The sequence below is a fragment of the Lathamus discolor genome, chromosome 2 (genome assembly GCF_037157495.1).
Source record: "Lathamus discolor isolate bLatDis1 chromosome 2, bLatDis1.hap1, whole genome shotgun sequence".
Classification (NCBI taxonomy): domain Eukaryota; kingdom Metazoa; phylum Chordata; class Aves; order Psittaciformes; family Psittacidae; genus Lathamus; species Lathamus discolor.
In genome coordinates this window covers 11358648-11378566 of record NC_088885.1, presented here as the reverse complement: position 1 = coordinate 11378566, position 19919 = coordinate 11358648, and the positions used below count along the sequence as shown (strand labels likewise).

The 19919-nt window shown below is 40.4% G+C and overlaps 1 long non-coding RNA gene across 6 annotated transcripts in view; it reads left to right on the top strand.

The window, feature by feature from the left end:
* Nucleotides 1-7016: 7016 nt before the first annotated feature.
* Nucleotides 7017-19919, top strand: part of LOC136007667 (uncharacterized) — a 282089-nt gene continuing 269186 nt past the window's right edge. For all 6 annotated transcript variants that reach the window (XR_010609798.1, XR_010609801.1, XR_010609803.1 and 3 more), the window contains exon 1: nt 7017-7174. This is a non-coding gene — a long non-coding RNA (uncharacterized LOC136007667). The remainder of the gene's footprint in view (nt 7175-19919) is intronic.

Sequence of the window (19919 nt, the reverse complement as noted above, 5' to 3'; positions counted from 1 at the left end):
CTCCATTCCAAGGGCTTGTTCCCTTTTGAAAAACAGAGCTTCCATCTACTTTTAGAATCTTTTGAGAGCAAGCAGTTCAGTAGCTTTTGATCCTGATAGCATCAAGGTCATGGCAGTCAGAGCAAAGGTTTTGGCCTGACTCTGAAATACAGATCTTGCTGCATGTTCAGATATTTTTTTTTTAATTAGAATGATTAATGAAATGTTTAAGCTTTTGCCATTATGGCCTCTGGTCAAGAAAAAAGTCAGAAATACAAAAATTAGGCTAAAATTGGTGGCAACTGGGGAGAGTAGAATTGGTGGCAAAATCTCATTCCCCTTGCCTTGTCAAATTTTGGAGGTCAGAATACAGCTCAATTAGATGAATAGATTTCTGACACCTCATTGACAGACTGCAGTGGGGGCATAAAGTCTGCTCCTCCACTCCAAAGACTCATTCATCATAAAAACAAGAGAAATTTTAACTCTGTGGTATGTAGTTCATTTGTTACTAATGGTGGTGGGAGCTGGAGAGAGACCTTCAAGTTTATTCTCTGTCTTAGTCATTTCTGATCGACCAAATTTAGCATCCATCTCGATGGGAGTTACTTCTGACTCGGTACTGAGTAAGACCTACTGAGCATCCTGCTGATAGACTTGCTCAAGATGTTTTAGAGCCTACATCTTAGATTCTGTACTTGGTAAATCTTTTTGAGCTGCATGGATCATCTTGGCCCTCCCAGCCTGAGGAAAGGCAGACTAAATTTTCCTCTGTGTGTTTGTATTTGTGTCTGTGCACTTGTATTTTCCCATGTCCCATACCTAATGGCACTACTGAGTACTACCGTCAGCAGCAGCAGCTCCTTGCTTTGGGATGGCTTGCACACTGGTGTGATCAATATCACAGTCTGGAAGCTCAGGCATGACTGCAAATCTCTTAGTGATCTGGGCTGTTTTCAAAGACAGAAAGCAGTGAAGGATCAGTTGCTCCAGTGGTGAAGAGCCTTTCTTGTTTAAATGCCTGCATATATTTGTAGTCTAAATTTGTCTCACTTCAGCTTCAACTTTTGGATTGTACTTTCTCCCTTCTTCTCCTGCCTTCTGAATTATTTCTAAAATGAAGTCTGTTGTTATACAAACTATAAAGACAAATTGAGTGATTTTAGGGGAGCAAGGAAAATAAGATCTGAAATAATAGACTAGTCTTGGCATCTCATTTGGCCAGTGCCAAATTAAAATTGGACCACAGGTCTTGGACTATGCTTTTCCTGAAATGAGGTCTGCTCAGATAAACCGTGCTGACTTCAGTGAAGCCAGGGCAGGCGTATGAACCTTCCTGAGCAAAGACCTTTGCAATTTCATAACTGAAGTTAAAACCCACACATTTCAAGGAGTGTCCAAATATGGTAAAATAAGCAGAGAAATGCTTCCTTTTTCATCAACCCAGAGTTGCCATTCACAACACCGACACAAAGCTTTTAGTCAATTCTGGGAAGTTTCTTACTACTTGGAGGAAGGGAAAAATCCAGCACAATAAGGGTTGTATCTGTCTTACGTGGCTGCTGTTTCTACCATGGAGGTAAACAGGAAGAGGATTTGATAAACTTAAAATAACCAAGATGGTTTAAAGGGGGAATGTGTGATCCTTGCTTCCTGTCTGTGAGACAGAGTTAATCACTGCAAGTAGCCTGCAGCATGTGTTTTCTGATGGAGAAACCCCTCTGTGTCATTTCGCAGTATGCACTTCAGTGGCTGTCTTGCTTCAATGACACAAGACGTACTTTCCTTTCTTCATCATCCTAGAATGTTATGGGGTTTTCCTGCCCTCTGAGAAGATTTGTTTGGTTTTCAGTTCCTTTTAGCAAAAATGACTAGGTAATGAGGCCAAACAAGGAGATACCCTGCAGTTACTATGATGACACACCTCCCTGCTGATGACTCACCTGGTGATATAAGACTTTCTGTTGATATTTCTGTCAATGACAAAAATAAACACCTGGCAAGAAAATTACTTCATTGGTTATATGTGATTTATGTGCTGAACTCTGTCAAGAACTCCTAACAGTAGCTAGGAAATAATACACCAGGATTGGAGGTGACCTGCTCTGTGGAGACAGATTACTGTTCACCTGTGGCCTGTGTTAAGTATGAAGATTTTTTGCACTGGGCTAGGTGTGAGCCAGAGTGTTTGAATTCTGCTCTGGATCCATTTCCAGCTCTCAGCAAGCTGGGGAATACATGTTTGCTATACCTAATTCAGCTCTGCCTTGGAAAAGGGTAAAGAAAGAATGCATATCATCAGGAGGGGTAGTTGCTAACAGACCAAAACCTTGGTTTATTGATTTGATTTGTGCTTTAATGCGTCTTCCTAGAGTATCTTTGCCATTATACCTAAGACTCTTGTAAATGAGGGTGGAAACAAGCTTAACAGCACTGTCTTTTAGAGCTCTAATAAAGCAGGCATTAGCTATTGTAAATCAACTGGTAGCATTTGTGTTCTATTTAATGGAAGATACAGTGGAGGAGTGTACATTTGGACTTTTTGAAAATCAGGCCAAGGTAACTGGAAGGATATTATTCTGAATTTGGTAACTTTAAATAAATGTAAATGTAGGTGTTTGCTTGAGAGCCTTTCTTTGTCTTCTCTTCATGTTCTGTTTCGCCAGTGTGCACCACAGTATATCATCTCAGACATCCAGATGACCTAATGTGGCCTTCTCTTTCCCAGGTAACTTCAGTCTCATTATAATTATGAGATAGATGTACCATTGGTAGCTGAGTGTGGAACTGGCCAGTACAGTTGCTGGACATGGGTATTCAGGGGGCAGATTTAGCCACAGATGAAACCAGAGGATATCACTCAGAATTTTCACAGTAAGAATGTGTGCTCCTAAATATGAGTATTACTTAATAAAAATTCTGCTTCCTAGCTGGTGTAAATCTGCCAGTTTGTTTAGCATTGGTCAGTGCTTCTCCACCTGTAGAAATCTTTTCATACTCTTGACTACCTATTGACTCTTTTAACATACTGTACAGAAGGTAACGACAGAGACATACAACATTTGTGTAGACATGATTTGGAAGCTAAGGATGCATGAAAAGGAGCTCCTGTTTCTCCATGTCCTAGGGATTAATGGAATTACATTGCTCTGGACTAAGGATTTATTGGATTTGATGCTCCGCTGAGATGTTAAACATCTGTATAGATTTCTCATGCCATTTCAAGATGCAATAATCTGTTTCTAAATCCAGTAATGGCCAGACTTGTTATTAGGTTGTTGACATTGTGGAAACAGTGAGAACTCATCGCATATCACTTACTGGTGGACTTTGAGATGAGTGAGGCTGGCACACTGGTCAGATGGTACCATGTAGTTGGTATCAGCCAGTGGTGGAACAGATGGCATTGGCTGGCATGTGGGGAAAACCATTGCCAGCCATAAATGGTCAGTTTATCCTCATAATCTATGGACCCTGGTACATGTATGCCTTGCCCACATGCCTAGCTATGCCCATAGTCAACGTAAATGGTCTTGCTATTTAGGCATTATATTCTTGTGACTAGATGGCACATGGTCATGCTCCTTGCTTGTAAGCAGAATGATCAAAATAGTGGAGCAACCTCATAACACTATTGTGCTGACTCTTCTCCATGAGTCTTCTCCAGCACATGGGGCCTGAAGTGTGTATCTCTGCATAAACTGTTCTGGTTTTGTCATTTGGTTGGGAAAAAGTGCTACCAAAATAAAAATCTGCTCTAAATCGTACTTTCACATCTCCAGAGAACTTCTAGATAGCAAACACCAGAGGTTCAATTCCCAACCACATTGTGCTCATAAAGATCAAGGATTTTGAAGGAAAATAAAAAATAAATCACTGACACTCTATCACAGTGTCTGTCATCTGCATGGAAATCCTGGGTTCTCAGATTAAACTCAATAATCAAATTTTCTCCCCCAAAGTAACAGACATGGGATACGGGTGGTCTGTTATTCTTCCATCTCTGCTCCTAGGTCTTGTGATGATTACAGCTAAATTGGCCAGTGTAAGTCTGCAGCTAAGTCTGCAGCTAAGATGTAGATCCATTAACAGAAATGTCAGTTTACTATAAAGAAAGCTCTTGTGAAATTTCCTACTGGATACAGGGAGGTGACAAAAACACAGTGAAACATCCTGAGATTTCCCCTCTATTTTTGCAGTTCCAGGAGGATTGAACAAGCAGCTAGAAACCAAAGCCTTTAACTGAGCCAAAGCAAATAAAACTTTTTGAGGTTCCTCTCATATTAGTTACAAAGACACTTAAAACCTGTGAGAGACAGATGTGCTGCTGCTGGAAAAATAGAAAAGCAAAAGCTGACTTGAAAGTACTGAGTTCTTCTCAGGGTTGGATTCTTTGAGCTACCAGAGTAGGTGGTTTTTCACAAGGTTTAAAAGCGGAAGGTTTGAGATGGGGAATATTAAATTAAGACAAAAGAACAGCAAGTGAATCATGAAAAAGCCAATATTAGCCCAAGATTACAGCCTTGCCTCATTACTTTGTACCGGTCAGCTCCTGTGAGCAAAGCTGCTAACCAAACTCGTAACTAAGAAAGTAAGAAATACTGTTCAGTCATGAGCTGTTATCAAACAGCACATACCAGGATGGTTCACAGTCATGTCACTGGTACTGGACAAAAACACAGGCATGGTAACTTTTCCCGCCTATTGACTATTAGTCCTATCTTGAAATATCTGGAATATTGTTTTAAATATTACAGAAATGTGGTGTTTTGCTCAAATAAGGCAAATCTGTTCCAGCAAAATGTTGTGTTTTGAACATTAAAAAAAGAAAGGAAAAGTTTTCTGGTTTTGAAGAACTCATGTGGACATGGAGATGAGTCAGTTGGTTTGAGTGGTTACTGTATGTGAAGTTATTTTGAATCATGTAAAAATTAAAAATACTTTGAAAGAAATCGCTTTTCTGAAATATTACTTTAATGTTTTTCTTTGCCTTTGTTTTCTTTTTATCATACCATTTTACCAGCCACTCAGCGAGGGAGAAAATAGCAAACTTTTACAACTCAAAGAGATCAGGAGATTACAAATGTAGTCATGTAGTTGTGGGATTCTGAATGGAGAGTACAGATGAAACGTCAGAGGCAACCAAACTCCCCATCGAGTGTTAAGACATGCCAGTTAAAAGTTTAGGTTTTCTGTAAACACTGGGATTATATCTATGACCTTGATAATTTGACAATTCTTCAAATAAGTGGAACTCGGGGGATATTCAAAACCTTATAAAACACAGTATTCCAAGCACTGATATTCCCAAAAGCTGTCTAGAGCAAAAGAGGGGACAACGAAAGCTGAGGGGATATTTAAATCCAAGTTGCTTCTAAGACTTTTGTAAGACTTTCCAGGGAGGTAGGGCTGTATTTATCAATTTGCCTAAACATCTTCACTCCATATGTTTTCACATTTTGCTCCTAAGCTTTTAATGCATTTTACATTAAACAGTCATTGAATTAAAAGAAACTTATCCTGGGGTAATTTCAGGAAGCAGTTTTCCCCTGCCGAGTGGTTTGTGCTGCCCATCAGGCCACAGAGCTGGTGTCTTGCCTGCTGCTGGCCCAGGCAGAGGAGTCCTGTCACCTTGCCCATGCTGCAGCCTACCATTCTGCCTATGGGCAGTGCCCTTCCGGGGGCAGTGTGCTATAGCCCAAGGTTTAGAGCATTCTGGAGCAACAAAAGGGCAAGGGGTTTAGCTGGTTTAGGCTGAGAGAAGGCAATACCTAGGTCTAGGACTTAGAAGAGCTGTACTGGAGCTTTTGGAATCCATGGAGAAGGTGCCTGTCACCGCAGCACAAGCAGAGGAGTCTTAGCATCGTCAGGAGCACATGAAACCTTCAGCTATCCTCAAAGCACAGAGGTTGGATTCACTTTCAGGCACAGCCATCCCTGTACGCTTGAGGTTTCCCTCAGTGTGTATTAGTGTAACTTTATGTGGAGAAACTCTACTTCAACGTCTGTGTTGAAAACAGAAGAATGAAGAATGGTTTTGTGGTTAAAGTTGTGGTGCTCCTGAAGTTACCTGATTGCCTACCCTGGCAGCAAGATCCTCCCTGCCCCTGTAACCTGGGTAAGGTAGTAGTGTAAGAGCATTTCAGAGCACTGAGGTGTTTATCATCAGTGTTATGCTGACTCTGTTATATGTGGGCACCTGTGTTTGCTGAAGGAGCTGGTGCAGTTAACTTTGACGTGCTACAGGAGACAGAAATGTCTTCCTCAGCTGCAAGTGGAAGTTGGAGGAGAAATGTTTGAAGAAGGAAAAAAAAAATCAACCAAAAAACAATGTGCCTGTGCTGTTGATCCCTGCTGCAGTTGTGGATATTCTATGGATCAGAATGGTTGGAACAGTGATCCTCTTGTGGGCTGAAAGTAAAGAAATTAAAATGGAAAAAATGCTCTCTGCCCAGTTCAGATTAATTCTAAAAAGTGTTGGTTTGGCATAAAGCTTACAGACCTCTTCTGGAAACTCAAGTAAGAGGACGCTGCATCTAAGGCCTCTCACAAGGGAACATTCTGACATTAGCCTCTGCCCTCCCTTCACCCCTGGTACCTCCATTGCAGAAAACCTGTTACAAAGCTAAAGTTTTGCCCAGATGCAACAACAATAAAAAAGAGGCCATGTATCCCTGTGGTAGAGAGGAGCAGGAAATGCTGTAGAGAAGCTCCTTATTCCACAGCTGGATGTGAATGCTATCCTCACCTGCACTGGCAATGCTCAAGATTTCTTGCCTGATTTCTCTGCCTGTGTAAAACCAATACGAAAGGCAAAACAACCCCACAATCAAGACAGCTGTGCAGTGGCTGGTGTGAGTATGGTGCTGCTGCAGGTGACTTGATGAGCATCAGCTGGAAAACATGAAAGCCCCTATCAATTGCAGGTTTAGACAATTTAAATGCAGGCAAAAACAGCTGCTGCCTATTACAGCTGATGGCTGGTAGTGCCATTTAGCTTGGGCCCGCTTTGTTTCAGCTCTGGGGTTGTTAGCTGCTTTTTTCAACTGCTCCTGTCTGCACTCTGGGCAGCAGAGAAAGGCAAAACTCAGTGCTAAGCTGGTGAGGCTGAAGTAAGGTATTTTTTTACAGTGTGCTGACTTAAAACTGACCTTCTGAAGTTTTGGAATCTGAAATGTGGTCTGCAGATGTCATGGTAAGATACTGAACACTCTACTTCTGATTAATTCATGAGTACTGTAAAAGTGGTTGGGAAATTCCCTTGTTTAAGAAATGTTGTAAGTTTGAACTGAGAGCTGAAACTTCATGCAAAATGAATAGTCTGAGGGAAAAGTATGCTATCGTTTTCAGAATACTTAAAATATTTTTTTCTAGCATTCAACTTACTCTGTTTTGTGTCTCAAACCTAATTCTGTCTATATATGTAGCATTAACATGAAAGTTAATGCAGCGTTTCCCCTTCAATTTATGGTTTTGGAGTTGATGCAGTCCTATGCAATGGCTTGCTTTAGGTAAAACTGAATTTTTGCTGATGGGGAATAGTTACTAAGGACCCTTTAACCAGCTTTACATAGAGTGCATTTCCTCTTACTGTTTTGATGCTTTTTCTTCTGAAACTGACATAAAACAGAAGCCCCAGAATCACACAAACATGAAAGCAATGCTCAGTTTGTTGATTTGGAAGTACTGTGGTGCTGAAGTCTCACGGTGCCCCTGTTTTATCCTTTTTTCCCTTCTATGGAAGTTGTCGGTGTGCTTGCCTGAAGCGTGATTATGTCATACTGTCATATCCCAGATGATTTTGGGCACCACAGAAAAATCACGGTTAGAGGGAGTATGTGAAATGTCTGGACCTTTGAAAGGTTCAAGCATGCTATGAATGTACTTCATTATCCTAAATGTAGGATGCCTTCTGCATTCATAAAGCAATACTTTTTGCAGTAGATGAGTTATGGAAAAACAGATAATGATTCATGAGAAAAACCCTACTTGCACACAGTTGGATGATCATCTTACTGCTACTTGCTTTTTTTTTTTTCTAAGCACGAGTTTGGGTGTGGGTGCGCAATGGCATGTGGATAGGGGAAGGGGGGACTGTGTGCATGTGAGTTTATATATGGAATTAATATATGGATCGGGATATTCTTTTTAAGCCTGTAAAGTGTGCGTGCTGCTTTTATTCATTAGCACCTACAAAGGACTAATTGCCATCAGGCATGTAGGTGGAATTTTTGGCAGCGAGCAAGAAACGCAATAGGTTTGATGACAACCAATGATCTGCCAAAGCCTTGTCAGAAGAAGAAGCTAGTTTTGCTGTCACTCACCCACCCCTTTAAATTCAAATGCAGATGCTTCCAGGGGGTGTGTGGCACCCGTCCAAGTCAGCGTTTGAAACGGAGGGCTCCTAATACTGTATGTACAGACAGCACTGTGGCTGCTGCCTAATGCTTGAGGTCAGAGGGAAATGGGAAAGCTGAAATGGAGACAGGAGGATACGGGCTGCTCTGCCCTTTCTGCAATGTGACAATAAGGCAACACAGACCCTCCCTAGTGCTGGTGGTGGCTGCCCTGCACTGTCCAGTGGGATGTCTCGCTGGGTAAGCCAAAGAGAATTGGATTTTGGCTTGTACACCCCATGAGAGCTGTCATGGGAAATTTTAGGTTTACAAGGATGACTTTGCTGTGGTATGTCGTGTGACTCTAGCTAGTGTGGTACCCTTGTGGATGAGCAATGGCAGTGTCTCTGGCATTGCTGGTATTAGGTTCGTATCTGCTGCTGAAGGATCTGACACATTAACAACCCAGTAGACCAGAAAGGGCCCATCTGACCTTTGGCCCAGTCTTGAAGGTGGCACTTTTGCCCTCTTCTCCATTAGCTCCTGTTTTTTAGCTGGAAATTAAAGCTCTCGCAGAAATTCTCAGAAAAGGCCATCATAATGAAAGTGCCGTTGCTAGAAACTGCTAGTTCGTTAAGTACTTGTGCTGTTGTGAACAGCATGTCAGCTGTGGCTGAAAACTTGCCTATCTGTGTATCTGTTGTGATATTTGTAGCATGGATATCTGCCATAGAATAAGGTGCTACAGATGTCCATGTAAGGAACATTATGTGAACAATGACGATTTTTATCTTTCCATTGAAATTAAGCAAACTAAACCATTTGAAAGAAAACTAAGAAGAAAATAGTATAATATGTTGCTCTCTGTTGGCCTTTACCTTTGCAGTATTAAGCTCTGTGTCTTTTATTCTGGTGGGAAAATGTGATTATATTCCTTACAATTAGTATGTTTTGATCTGTGGATGAGTTCCAAACTTATGTGATATGTAAGATGGGCCTGCCTTAATGTTGCTTTCAACTTGCATACATCAAAACATCCTCTTATGGCAGGATTCAAAGATATTTGTGTAATGCATGACAAGGAACTGTCTTTACAGCTTTTTAAGGTTATTCTAAGAATAAAAGTAATCCTTTAGCTGGTTTTGTAGAGCAGGTATTAACTGTCTCTGAGAGGGCCTATACTGATGTGACTGAGGCTAATGAGATAGGTCTTTTGAATCAGACTCAAGTTCTCTTTATAACCCGGAGCCAAAGGAATCCTCTGCAGGGCTTCCCGATTGCATACTTCTCTGATTACCTCAGATGACCTCCTTCTTCCCCTTCCCCCCCCCCCCCCCCCCCCCCCCCCCCCCAAAAAAAGAAAGGGAGAGGTGCTAATTCTGCTTGAATATGGCATTTATCACCTGCTGCGTTCCAGGAAGATTAATAGGGTTGCTACTTCATACCTTCTTTGTTTCGATATGGTCTATATTCTTTGATTCATAACCACATCCTTTTGTATAGTTTGGAGTTAGCTATAAGAAATCAGTACAGAAGTATATGAACTCTGCGTAGTTGATCATGTAAAATAAGTAAAAATCCCCCCAAAACAGGGGGTAGGGGGACAGAGGCAGTGAAAAAGACATGACTGCAAGTAGGTTACCTGTTTATAAGAAGTAATTGATATGTTTTACATGAATTCACATATTGGACTAGTTGCTGTAGTGTCAAAGTCTTTCCACAAAATAATATTGTATCTTAAGTGTCTCATGGGGCTGTTATGAGACTAATAAATGCTTGCTAATCGCTTTGACAGCTTCAAAGAAAGTGCTATGAAAGTAATAGTTATTTCTGTTCTGCTTTTTGTATTTTCCACATTACAATTGTGATCAGGAATTGGAACATCTACTTTTATCAAATGGTGGGTGGTATCTACTTCAGTTCTTATGCCTATTTCTCCGAGTCACAAACTGACATTGAAACAACAAATAAAGAAGAAACGTAATTGGGTGTTCCTATGTTTCATTTCTCATAATGTCACAAGAAGAACTCATTCAAATAAAAATAATGTTTCATTTACTGCACATATAATTAGTATGTTTAGGCAGTAAGTTCTACGTATTAGCAAGATGGAGACTTTGGGGCCAAATTCAGTCACACTTTATTACATTGCATGAGACACCTTGCCAAATTATTTAGTACTGACCCTTGTGGTGATAAGTACTACTCATTGTAGCAGAAATTGCATGGTAAATTTATTTATGAAGGGGGAAACCTGTTTTGTTGGGGTCTGATGGTCTGTGGAGCCTACAAAAAGGTACTTCATGCCTTTATATATACCCTTTTCCTTATTTCCATTCTTTGAATTTCATTATAAGACAGCTTTGCAGACACAGAACTGCTTTCTATATATGGCCACTCTGGTATTTCCCACAGAGATTAAATAGTCACTGAAGGGAAAGTGCACTTGTGAATGGGAGAGGAGGTAGCCCATAATCCATTATTATTATTAAGATAAATAGATAAGAAGAACTGAGACTATTTGATTTATAGAAAACTGACAAGAACAGTACCTGAATTTACACTGGCCAAGAAAAAATTAAGCGTGTGATCATCCTTCAAGGATAAGTGCTGATCAGGAGCTGCAGTCAGGAAGAACTTCCTCCCTATGGCAAAGTCATCCCAACTTGGTATACTGTGGGAGTTTTACATCCTCTGGAGAGCTGCATGCTTTCTCATAAGCAAGCTGCTTGTTGAGAGAGGACATGCAGCTAACAGGGACATTGAAGTGCTTTGGTACTGCAGCTTTTCTCCTACTGCTGTACCTAAATACTGCCAGAGTATTTAATGGAACCTGTTTCTTATTTGTTATACAAGTGTTGTGTGTTGTTTTTCAAGTCCAGAGTGACTTCATTATCTTGTGATGCTTCTGAATGTTAAGCCACTGATGCTTGTAGGTGGTATTAAAAGTGCTTTAGTTATAAAGGCAAGGCTTCATCCTGAACATAGTACTGCTCAGAGATGGAGATATGTAACTTTTCCTTTCTTTTGGGGTGGAGTACAGTCCTTCAGACCATATTTTTAATCCATATGTCTATTAATAAATGATCAAATAATGCTTGTAATCAACATATTGGCCAATGATCTTAGGAGTTTGGAACCTTCCATGCAAATGTTCTGTGTTTCCGTGGTAATCTTCTTTTCAGGAACTTGTGTGATGTTGCTGTTGATGAAGTAACCTTGACTACAGCTCCTTTCTCTTGTGTAGTAATTTTGACTAGTGGGTTTGCATGATCAGGCCTTTCCTAGCCCAGTCTTTACTACTTTTTCTCTCTCCAAAGAGAACCTCACTGGAGCAGTAGGATCCATGTAGCTCCTTCTTTAAACTTCAGAAGTTCTTGCCTTTCTCCCCTTTGAGTTGGACATGCAGTAATTAGACCTGAGGTAATCCCTGAAGCTTTCATGATGCATGGTCTGTGGCAGGATATGTTCAACATTAAAAAAAAAAATAGACTATCTCTTGCTTGGTATCAATGTGCCTGGATCATCTTTTAAAACCTTCCAATTAGAGTATTCTACAGTCTCTCCATGTAGCCTTTCCAGTGCTTCATAATGATTATAAATTAGAGGAAAAAAAAATAGCTGTGAATTAAGCCAAATTCTCCCTGAGCTACTCCAAGTGCATGTGGAAAGCATGGATCAGCATTGTCTCCATAACTGCTTCTTACATATTTGAAGGGCTGTCATCACGTCGCTGCTCCCCTGTCTCCTCCACAGTAACCAAGACCAATTTCTTCATCCTTTTTCCATGCTAGATGACTTTCTGGTCTCACAAATTTGCCTTGATTAATCCTATGGCTGAGTGCTGAAAATGCTACTTGGTTCTATGAGTTCTCACCAGAACTGGGCAGAGCAGCACAATTATCTTTAAAAGCCAATATAGTTGAACCATACCTGTTTCTTCAAACATTTTGATGCTGTTGGTTGTATTCCAGTGTAGGCTCAAGTTGACAGTGAGGGCCCATAAAAATATCTTTTTAATTACAGAGGTAACCAAACAATTTAATAGAGGTAATAACATGAATGTTTAATTAAAAGAAATCATGAACCATGGCTACTTTCTGAGGTCAAATGAAACGGGAGGATGGACTGTAATTCTGAAGACAGAATGAGATGTAGGAATGCACTTTCCTGATACGCAAATTTACATTCCTAAAGGAACTGAACTCCAAAAGTTGCTGTGTTCTCTATTTGCCATTTGTTATAAATGGACATTGCAATTTGCCAGACATTGAACATATCTGAGCATACCCACAAGCTAATTTGATGAAACGTCTGTGTGCATATAACAAACCAAGTAGGGGACTTTTACTGTAAAAGATAAGCGCAACCATGTAGATGGCTTTTTATTATCTTTTTTTCAAAGTATTGAAGTGGTTTTGAAAGTAAGAGGCATGTAAGTGAAATGGATGTTTATTTTTTAGGCTGTTTAATTAAAGAGCAAAATTTTCCAGTTGTGCAAAGCACCACTTCATGAAAAGCCTGTCTGTTGATCACCTAATTTAATGTCTGCAGAAAGTCAGCATTAGTTTACAGTATTAGTTAAGAGGAAATGATTTAGAGCCAGGATGTCAGGTTCCTATTCTTTGAAAGTGCAGAGACAACTTTTCAAACTTGAATAACTAAATTTACACTTCTAAATCCAATGTAGAGATATTAAATCTTGAGGGGTGATGGGTTTGGGAGATTTGGGTTTTCAGCTGGATTTTGGTGTGTGTTTGGAGGGGGGGAGGGTGTTGTTTGGGGTTTTGTTTGTGTTGGATTTCTTTGGCAAGCAAAGACTTCCAGTGACTTGAGTGTGGATGTCAGTGGAGGCTGTATGTTCTTTTTATGTTATTACACAAGGCCCCTTTCAAGTGCATGAGAGCGGATTTTGGTCTGCCAGATTTGAAGACTAAGTGCTAAGTTACAAAATAGTAGGGACTATTTATTCATTTGTATTCAATGTATTCATTTAGATGTACAATGTTTGTGCTGGCAAGTTTAGCATCTTCACACTAGCAAAGGGTACAACATAGCATCTCAATCTTAACGTCATCTTAATTCGGGGAAGTGCTGAAGCATGTGCCTACCAGTAGGCAAGTACTTAGACAAGTGTCTCTCCTGGGGAAGCGTGCTGTCCTGAATTCCGGCCTACAAAAATAAGTAAATAAATAACATATGTTTTTGAAAAGAAGTCACCACCATCTTGTATTCTGTTGGTTCTAGTTACATGGAACATAGCACTGCAAGAAGCTGATCCGTTTTACTGGACTTTCTGATAAGTGTGGCGTTAATCAATGTGTGAAGGTGGTCTGATGTTAAAAAGCATCAGTATTTTTGTGACAAGTGGCTTCAGGTGGAACTTGGGGCATTGAAGAAGTGTGTGGGCTTTAGGTTTATTTTCTCACAAGAAAAAAATCTATTTGTGTTACCCACCTTTGCTTCACCTGTTGCTCACTAGTTATCTTAGTGCTTTCATAACTCATGAAGCATTGAGCCCTCATTTTGTGACGGTTGTAAGATTTAAGGGTCTAATGCTGTCACCAGTCTGCGGCCTATCCTGTTCCCCACAGACAGCCAAAAGGGTAGTGTTTGGTACTGATTTCTTCATGTTGAGATCTTTTTGAGGAGCAATGCAGGGTTTCTATTATCTCTTCCCTTCCACCCACCCCAACTTGGAGAAAGAACAGTGAAGCCAAGAGATTTTTGGGATGTTGTGGCTTTATTGAGATTGTGTACGTGCTTCTGATGGAGTGTGACAGGACAAAAAGGGTTTTACTGCTGCATTTATTTTGCAGTCATGGAGAAATCCATATCAGGAATGGAGAAGAGATTTTATGCTTCTCTTGACCTGGTGCAGTTTTAAAAAAGGTGCTACAGAGGTATCAAGCAGATCTCTCTAGTTGCATAAAGAGTCCTGAGAATGAAAAGTATCCTTAGAGAGAAGACCATGGCTGACAGCCCAGTTCTATTCCATACCAAAGAATGTGTATCTGTTGAACAGATTTCTTCTTGTTTTGCATTTGTCCTTAAAAGTTATTATTCCACGTCTCTTTCTATGAATCATTCAGTAATGTTAAACAAATTCCCAAGAATGAGCAAATATTACTTGCCTCTTTCCTGATACAGGTAGCTGTGTGGGTGGACAGGTGGAGGCAGGTTAGACTGTAGACGTTGCAGTATTTTCAGCATATCCTTTTATCTGACGAGGATTTTCCTTCCAATCCCTGGAGCAGATCAACTGCACACAGACTGGGATAGAAGCGTTATCCAGACATTCACCACATGACTCAAAAATAATAATAGGAAGTAAAAAAAACCCAATCAAAATAGGCAACTTTGTTTCTCATTGGGTTGTGCACATTTCACATGGATGACTCGTCTGGGTATAGGCCTGCATGATTACGCTGGATTTCTCGCACCCCACATAATAGGATGAAAGCATCAGAAAGTGAAAAGGCATTTTATTTCCTCCTCTCCCCTCCAAAAGGCAAAGCACACAACCATGCTTGGTTTAGCAAACAATACTAAAATCATTGTGGTTTAGAGGTGTTTATTGTTCAACTAGAAAATATATCATCTTTGACCAAGAAGGAGCCCAGACAGAAATCATTCTTCACTCCTGATGGAACTCTCCTAAAACACAAGACTGCTAATACTTTCATATTATGTCTGTTTTGTCCTCCAGTTGCTCCAGCAAAGTTATTTTCAGCAAACCGAGTCTTGTGGTGTAGGCTTTGTTAGTCAAATTCTCTTCTATACTTAAACTCTTTTTTTGTCCTTTCCTTGCAACTTCTGTTTTGTGTGGTTTTGTGCTATATTTCTCTATTGTAATGCTGGAAAATCTAATTATGATAGCTCAAATAGCTATTTGAATTAAAAGTTTGTGGACTTCTATCATAGAATGGTTTGGGCTGGAAGGAACCATAAAGATCATCTAGTTTGAGCCCCACTGCCGCAAGCCCCACTAGAGCAGGTTGCTCCAAGACACTCAAACCTGGGCTTGAACGCTGCTAGGGATGGGGCAGCCACAGCTTCTCTGGGCACCCTGTGCCAGCGCCTCAGCACCCTCACAGGGAAGAACTTCTTCCTAATGTCTAATCTAAATCTCCCCAACGTCAGTTTAAAGCCATTCCCCTTTGTCCTGTCCCTACAGGGGACAGGAATCCCCTCCCTCAACCCGTGCTCGTGGTCTAGGAATGCAGCCCAGCACGCGGTTGGTTTCTGCGTTCAGGCGCACACTGAATGTGGCTCCTGTTGAGCTTCTCTTCAGCCAATGCCCTCAAGTCCTCCTCAGGGCTGCTCTCAGTCCGGTCTCCTCCCAGTCTGTAATTATCTTTGGGACTGCCCTGACCCAGGTGCAGGGCCTTTCACTTGGCTATTTGCTTTATGAGCCTATCTAACCTAAAGCTAGAATCAGTTTCAACTTGATTGCCTCTTAAGATGTCCTTTCTAGCTTCAGACTTCTTTTTGCACCTAAGATATTAGCAACAAATCTGGTTTTCTGCACTTGCATCAGTTCACACATAACGTGTTAACCCCATATGGGTATAAAGTGTAACTGGCTGAAGGTAATGCAGCCTTCCATTTTAAAATGAATGGGATGATGGTGAAGCTCCGGATTTCTTATAGTTGCACTCCTGATGAGTAAATTGTACATAAAACACATGAGAGTTCTCAGATTATCCGTTTTCACTTCTATAAATGTGTCTGATGTTACATAAATAGTCAGCAATTTATGCTGAATCACTGTGTCAAAACAGTGTCAGCAATGCCAAATTTTGACATATTATTGGAAGACAATGCTTTCTTCCCAAAGGCATTCATATAACTGTCTCTAGAGGAAAGGTTAACTGAGCTGTCCTAAAATTCCTAATTTTTATTGTATTTGAAACTATATATATATGTATGTAAACTACCTTAAATTAATCATAAAGTCATAACTTCAAAATGATTTACAGTTCATTAGGAGATGGGGCAGGGAGAAAAGCATGTAAAAGATGGCTCTTGATTATTCTCCATTTATATACAGCACAGTTCTCAGCAGTAATGAATCTATTAACCAAACAAATGAAACCACGATTACTCTGAAATATTCTGACAGCATACTTCATGAATCCCTCTGTGGGGACAGTAGCCACTCAACCACCAACCAATGGCTAGGTTCAGTTATGTATGAAGATACTGCTAAACCAGTTTTCTTGTGAGGGCTTAGCTTTGTTCTTGTTGCAAGTACATCATTGCTGGTATTAAAATTTAATATCATTTATACAATCTTGTGTAATTATTTTTGAAATGTGGTGCAGCTTCGATTGCTTTTCATGCGGTTTAACATGTTCAGAGAATTATTTTAAGAAGTTTTACCATTTTAATTAAACGCAGACATTTATGACTGTTTCGTGTCTAAAAGTTGCGTTTGGCTGATGCAAGGTCTGAAAAGAAATCAGCCTTTCTATGTCTTATTAATGAACAAAATTTCATATTTATAGAGTTCTGACTTTTTGTGTAAGCTTTTATCACTCAGGGATAGGGAATATGTTCTCGGCAATGCCTGTAGTGACTATAGCTGCCAGCTGTAGCCCACCTCTTCCTGAAGAGTCATGAAATGAGCTGTTGCAGCATGAAAGTTCAGCCTCTCTGCTGGAGAAACCTCCCTGTGAGCTGTTCAGAGTCACTCTCGCTGGCACGTCTGCCTCGGCACTACTGTCTGTGTGGCTCATAGAGGAGCCAGATGGGCTGGCTCTTGCTTTTGGCTGTTAGCCTTATGGAAAGTTGAGGAGAAATCCACAGTTTTTAAGATGTCTTTTATGTACAGCAGAGGCCGGAGGTAGTTTTGCCAGTGTAACCACCACCATGACGCATGAGGAACAGTCTAGAGCGTGTAGAAATAGTGGCAATGGAGGTCACTCCTAGAAGGTTTTGTGATCCTTTGCTGTGAGGTCACTGGAGGATTTTTGTTGTGCTTGCAGTTGGCGGTGAGTTTTAAAACCAGTTCAAGGTTTATTTCCATTCCTGCTCTGGAGGTCTCTGAGTACCCCATGTTGAGATGTGCAGTGTAGACGCTGCTCCAGGGGCACTGCTGTCTTTAAGAGAGGAGGCATCCTGTCTCTCTCTGCTGGTTAGATAAGGAAAAGATGATTTCGTCGCAGCTTAGAGAGGCAGAGTGGTGGTGGGGAAAAGGGTATGCGATGGCTTCTCAGTTTGCCTTTGCAAAGTTCATAACTTTGTAATAGGTAAGTAGAGATATGCCCAAAGCAAGCAGCACTTAGGACCAAGTCCTGAGTTACAACTCCATTAGCTGTTGTTGTTTTGTGGCTTTTCTTGGGTGCCGTGTTGTCCCTAACCCTCCCCAAAGTATTGTCTCATTGACAGTGTTTTCAGTAGTTGATAGGTGATTTTTTTTTTTTCTCTGATTAATTGGGGTAGGGGAACGTTCTGTGAGGAAAACCTTCAGGATTGATTGGAGTTTTCATTGAAAAGGCAGAGAAAACACTTCCACATCCTTTCTTCCCCCCTTTAAATTTTTTATTCTTTCCTGAATGTACTGGGAACTTGCCATGTTTTGGGTCAGGAAAAAGACCACAACCAGTTTATTATTATTTTTCCTTTTAATGAAGCTGATTTCTTTTCCCAGTATGTGCACTTTGCAGTCCACTGGTTTGGACAGGAAAATCTGTCCTTGTTAAGAAAAATACTGAATAAAACAGAGCTGTTAGCCCATATCCAAAAGTATTCTACGTTTTTGTTTTGGGTTCTGCTGGAAATGCTACATTAACTTTGCCTCAGGACAGTAATTAACAAACTGTCCATTAATTGCTGGTAATAAGGAACTTGTCAGCAGTCATTGTTTCCTTAAAGTGCCTAAATTCAAGAGGACAAGCTTAGAAGAAAGTACCTCTCTGCAAAATCCTTGTCTTTCCTCTGGAACAAGAGAAACTCCCACTAAGTGAATGAAAAGGACCTTGAGACTATTTATTGTAGGATACTTTTAGTTTCTGAAGCTACAGGGGTTTGTCTAGAAATGACCAGTAATGTGATGCTAGAATAAGCTGTTTCCTTGATAATGCTTCTTGACTCTGACTGGAAACAAACCTCACTAAAAATAGTCATGAGAGAGACTGATTTCATTCCCAAGGATTGAAGTGGTAGCTATGTATGTGTTTCTTGCCTGTCTTCACTCATCTTGTCCATGTAATAAATGGAATGATGACAGATATGTGTGGTGACATTACAGCCAACAATAACAATTGCTGCCATTTATTCTGCAGGCAAGAACTTGGGCTGAAATTGGAACAGGTATCTTAGGCCCCAGGGCACTTACAGAGAGTGCTCAGAGTTAAGGGTGGAAAAGCATTCCACTAAACAAAGATGATAGTAATGTTCAGGGAATTCACAGACAACTTCTGTCTTCTGTATTCTGGAAAAATATAATGCTTCTATTTTCATAGCTCCTTATTTTCAAAAAGGATGTGGAAAAGGTTACAAACCCAGACAACATTCTTTGATTCAGAAGAGTTAGCAGTGGGCTCTTATGTTTTTTAGGTTATGTGCAGATTTGTTTGTTTTAAAGGGAGAGGTTTTTACTTTAAACGGAAAGAAACCCAGAATTCTGGAGAATCAGAGTGTTGCTCTGCTAGAGTTGTGGTTTTCTTACGCTAAGGAGACCAGTATCTCATTTGATTAACAACCACCCGGATTAGCATTCCTTTTTTTTTTTTTTTTTTGACTCCCTCAGGTTAACCTTTTTTTCTTAGGCTTGTAAAAGATATCTTAAACATCTGCTGTTCAGGGAATTTCATCCTGACAGCCCTGTTAGAAAAGGTAGATTAAGGTGGTCTACTTTAGTATCTTTGTCTTTATAGTAATATTCCATCTTGTTGTGGGAATGTTGAGATTACTGAGATGTATATTGGTGTTTGGATTATAAAACCTTGTAAAGTTAACTGATTATTGCGAAGTGGATCAATGGAGGAATAAGTTTTGCTGCATTTGCATAAATGTGTTGGGAGAGGGGTGTTCCATATCCAAACTGAAAAAGTTTTTTTGGAAATTCACAGATCTTAATTCACAAAATTCGGTCCAAAATTTTTAGTTAGGTGTAACTCCCCTCTTTACTTACCATCTGCTGCTGCACAGCAGTATTTTACCCTTCTTAAATATGTTATTGCAGAGTCACTACCATCACTGATGGCCTTGGCCAGCAGTGGGTCTATCTTATAGCTGGCTGGCGTTTGCTTTATTGGGCATAAGGGAAGCTGTAGCCCCACCTTGCTACTGAAACCTTGCCGTGCAAACCCAATATAATGTGCAATGAGAAACAACAGTCACACATGAAAGCCTGATTCATGTATTTTAGTAACTGCAGCAACAAAGGGAGGATACAGTGACATTTCCCTATGTTATTTGTGAAAATCAAGCCTACCTAATCCAGTAAGATTTTAAGCTTGCTGAGGAGGCGCGGCACAAGATGAAAACGTGGTTGGGTTAAACGCTAAAGAAAAAACTGTCTGGAAAATCATAATTTGAAAGAAACCATGAAGGTTCTCTGTCAAATTTGGTATTTCTATCAGTGATTGGGAGAAC